The sequence below is a fragment of the Petaurus breviceps genome, unplaced genomic scaffold (assembly GCF_028583685.1).
Source record: "Petaurus breviceps papuanus isolate PSGF00001 unplaced genomic scaffold, PetGlider_PUasm1.0 90750, whole genome shotgun sequence".
Classification (NCBI taxonomy): domain Eukaryota; kingdom Metazoa; phylum Chordata; class Mammalia; order Diprotodontia; family Petauridae; genus Petaurus; species Petaurus breviceps.
The window spans coordinates 3864550-3869611 of NW_027187335.1; positions in this window are offsets into that span (position 1 = coordinate 3864550).

A 5062-nucleotide genomic window follows, 5' to 3' on the forward strand; every position below is an offset into this window, starting at 1 on the left:
AGGAAGGAAGGAAGGAAGGAAGGAAGGAAGGAAGGAAGGAAGGAAGGAAGGAAAGGAGGGAGGGGGGGAGGGAAGAAGGGAAAAAAGTGAGAGATCAGGAAGGATAATCAGGAGGGATAAACAGACGGGGCAGGGGAGCAGAGCAAGCAAGACAGACATTTGGCTCTGTTTTCCATGCTTCCCTTCCTGCTAGTATGGGAGTGGGCTGTGAAGGCTGGCCTGGAAACAGAACTGAATCTTAATTGGAACAAGCTGCCTGGTGCAAAGAGGGTCACCTGCCTTGTAGAGCTCTGCACATTGTTAGCTGGTCTGCCTGAAGCCAATTGGGAAAGTTTGCTTTGGGAGATAATTGATTTCTCAGTGGGTGACCATAGTAATCAGGTGCCTCTGCTGATTGCCATCTTTAAGGAAAACACTCAAGGGACTGATTATTCCTGTACTTTTCCAGGAGGAGAAACTGCATTAGCAAAAGCATCCCACTCAAGCTGTTTTCTAGCCCGCAACTGTCAATGCCTTAGTTTTTCTGCCAGCCCTGAATAGAAATGAATCAACAGGGGCTAAAAAGAAATATACAGTGATACCCATCCTCAAGGAGTTTATAATCTCATTAAAGGAACAGATCACCCATGAAAATAAAAAACAAAGGGCACTTGTAAATCAATGTATTACAAACTTTTCTACTGCACATTGAATATGTGAATCCAGGAGAACAGAGTACAGGAGTGATCAGAATGCGCAGAGGTAAGCTTAATCAGGTAAGATTACCTGGAGAAGGTAAATCTTGCCCTCGTTTTTGAGAAATGGAAGAGACATGGTTTGGTGAAGTGGAAGCAACCAGGAAATTCAGGTGAGAGGTATGAAGCATTTAATCAAGCTCCTATTCCTGCCAGACCTGCTGCTAGGTGCTAGGTGCTAGTGCTGGATGGGTTGGAGGGAGGGAGGGGGCTAAGGGCACTACAAAGACATATATAAAGCACTGCCTTCAAGAACCTTACATTCTGTTGAGGAGAGACAACACCAACAAATACATATACACGAAATAAATGCAAGACAAATGGGGAGGTGGGAAGCACTAGTGGTTGAGGGGAAAGACTTCAATCATATAGGAGGACATGCAAAAGAGATCAAGCAAGCCCCTTGTGGGAAACAGTGGAAAAAGCAGAACCCATAGTGGGCAATAATAACAACTCATATTGGAAAGATCCTTGTGGGGTAGCCTTAATTTTTATCTCTACCCAGATGACTCCCAACTCTCATCTTTCTTTCCTGAGCACCAACTATCTTCCTGACATCCCCAGTGGTATGGCCCACAGGCATCTCAAACTCTACCTGTTCAAAACAGAATTCATTAAAACAACAACAACAACATTCTTACTAACTTCCCCATTTCTCTTGATGGTATCTATAATTCCAGTCACCCAGGTCATCAACCTTCAATTTAATCAGTCAATCAACCAACATTTATTAAATACCTACTATCTATGTAATGCACAGCTGGGTGTCTCAGTGGATAGAGTTACCAGCCAGGAAGACTCATCTTCCTGAGTTCAAATCTGACCTCAGACACTTCCTAGCTGTGTTACACTGGGCAAGTCACTTAACCCTGTTTGCCTCAGTGTCCTCATCTGTAAATGAGCTGGAGAAGGAAATGGCAAACTACTCTAGTATCTTTGCCAAGAAAACCCCCAGTGGAGTCACAAAGAGTTGAGCACAACTAAAACAACTGAACAACAACAAAATCTATGTGGTAGGAATAGAAAGACAAAAATTCCACAGTCTCAGTCCTCAAGGAACTTACATGCTGTGGAGAAAACAAGGACAAATATAAGTAAATATAAACTATATAAAAAATAAAGGCAAGCTAATTTCTTTGGGAATTGAGGTAGGCGCTAACAGCTAAAGACATTAAGAAAGACCTGATGAAGGAGATCATATGAATTTTGAAAGAAAGTAGGGATTCTCCAAAAGGGAGGTTCCGAGGGAGGGCATTCCAGGCATCAAAGACAGCCTGTGCAAAGGTTTAGAAACAATGTCCTGTGAAAGGAACCCCAAGGAGGGCAATTTGACTGGATCTTAGTGTTGTATAAAGGAGAGACATGGTTAATAAGACTGAAAGAGGAGTTAGAAACCCAGTGGTAAAGGGCTTTAAATGGCAAACAAGCTGAGTTTGATCTAAGAAGCAATAGTGATCCAGTGGAGTTGCTTAAGCAAGAAAATGACAGAATCGGACTTGTGCTTTAGGAATATCACTTTGGGAGTGGTGTGGAAGATAGATTAGAGAGGGGAGAGGCTTGAGACAGGAAGAATAATTAGGAGAATACTTCCAAGAAAGAGAAAGAAATGGTAAGGATGTGAACCAGGGTAGTGATCATGGCAGTTATGTTGGACTATGACCTCATTTGGGGTTTTCTTGGTAAAAATATCAGAGTGATTTGCCATTTTCTTCTCCAGATCATTTGACAGATGAGAAACTGAGGCAAACAGTATTAAGTATCTTGTCTGGGGTCACAGAGCTAGTAAGTGTCTGAGGTCAAATTTGAACTCACCAGGCCCAAGACTCCATCCACTGTGCCATCTGGCTGCCCTTTGCTTCCTAGAGTTTTCTCTATTTTTCTCTTCTTGCTTCCTTGACTTTGAAGGAAAAAATATCCCCTATCTCACCTGCCAAACAAATCCTCTCAGCCCTACTGAAAGCTGTGTTAGCTGTAGGGGAGATAGTAAGAAAGGAGGAAGCTCCAGCTGAGTTCCAGATGGGGTCTGAGGGTCCCAGCAAGTTCAAATCCAAAAGTTCAGGATTGTGAGCCCTGTGGGTAGACCTTCCCTGGGAAAACTCCCCATTTCTCACTTTTCAGGCCAGTACTTGCATTTCCTATGGGAGACAGGATGGAAAGATTGTTATTTTCAGAAGCAACAGAAGGGAGTAGTCTGCCTTCTTCCCCTGGAGGGGCCAATAAACAGCTGTAATTTTAATGGCAGTAACTGACAGGAACAGCTTCAGAGCATCATATTCATTGGAAAGGGGACCAGCTCCAAGATCCCCTAATGAAGACATTCTGGTTGCTATGAACAGAGCACAGATCAACCCGGGACAACTGCAGGATTCCTCTTCCAAGGCACAAAGTCCCAATTAGGAATTCTGGCAAGAGAGTGAAAATCACTTGGGGAGGGGGGGAAGAGAAGAAGATAGTAATGAGTGCAGTATAATCACTATGGCCAACCCTGGTGAGGAGGGGGGAAACTGAGGAAAGTCAGCCCTGATCTTCCAGTGTCATCTGACAATCCTCAGAAACTGGGAGGAAGGGGAAAAGTGTGGAGGGCAGAACACATTTTACCCAGATTGGTACAGTCCTACCAGAAAAACCCCTGAAGGAGTAGAAGGGGGGGGGGAGAGATTGGAGCATAGGTAATGGGGCAAAGAGACAGGCAGACCCTCCTCTCATGATAGAAAATGGGCAGAGGACAGGGTGAGGAGTGGGAAAGGATCCTCATTACACAGTTGTTCCGAATTCTTCCTCGAAGGAGATGGAGAGAGAAATTTATAAATGACAATTTGTTTCCTTCAGTTCTGTTTTTATTTTTATTTATTTTGAACTTAAATACAAAAAGGAAAAAAAGAACAATTTCATGTACACAGCACAGCATAAAAGAATATTCAATATAAACCCATGAAGTTCTGTTTCATACTGTTTACTTAAAAAAAAAAACTATGTAATAAATACCATACATCATTTTTAAAGATACTCTGCTTTTCTGCGCTGCTTTCTGTTTTGTTCTCTGTTGTGCGCTTTGTTCTTCCCGCCACCTCCCCACCACATCCTAGAGAAGGCTACTATTAGACACGAGTATGTAGATGTGTATATGCAGATAAAAATGTTTAAAATGAGATATGTGTAAGATATATCCAGAGCATAAGAAGGTCATTTGCAAATGGAAGCCATGGGTTTGAGGGAAGGATGGGAATGGAGCCAGGGAAGCTTTGAGTTAAATCTTAAAGGAAGCCAGAGAACCTAAGAGGTGCGAGTGAAGGGGGTAGAGCCATTGTAAGAACATGGAAATGGGAGGTGGATTGTCGTGGTTGAAGAACTGCAAGTAGAAGATGTGACTGTGATCTGAGTCTTAAAGGAATACACAGAAACTAAGAGTCAGAGAAGAGAAGGAAGAACATGACAGTCTCAGGAGACATTAAAGGGAGGTGTAAAAGCCAATTACGGTACCAAGATTTTGGAAATCCTCCCTATGGAAATGATGATTGAAGCCATGGGAGAAGGTGATAACTCCAAAGGAAAGAAAAGAGAACAGGTCCTAGGATAGTGATAGTGTCTGTGGGGTGGGGGGGGGTGTCACCCCTCCTAACAAGGTAGGAGATGGGTGATGATCCTGCAAATGAAGAATGGTCAGATTAGTAGTGAGAGAATCAGGAAAGATCCGCGTCAAAGATGCCAAGAAAGGAAAGAGTATCCATGAACTCGTCAGGGGAAGGGAACAGTGTGCCGGGACTAAGAAAAGACTATTGAACTTTGTATTTAAGAAGTTATTTAGTAACCCATGAAATAGAAAATTCAATTGGGTGTTGAGGTCAGAAGCCATATTGGGACAGGTGAGAAGTTGTTTGTCCTTCATTTTCAAAGAGTGGTGAGAAATTGTTGCTCATCCTTAATTTTCAAAGAGGACCATGACATCAGAAGATGATGCCATTAGAAGCAGCCAGGTGGCTCAGTGAGTAAGAGCCCCAGTGTTGGGATGACGTGGGGATATAATCCGGGCTCAGACACTTAGCACCACACCCAGAAATAACTGGCCGTGTAACCTTGAGCAAGTTACTTAACCCCAATTGCTTAAAAAAAAAAAAGATGATGATGATGATGATGCCATGACTTGCAAGTAAATTGGATTTCAGTGAGGGAGGGCTGTGCAAAGTCGCCAGCCTCACTTTCTCCTCCAGAGCCATCTGGATCCAACAGTGAGATATAGATCAGGAATGACTGGAGATGATTCAGGTGGGAGAAATAAATAGGTAATGGATCAATGCAGGGAGCAAGGGTACATGACTCTTTGTAAGGGT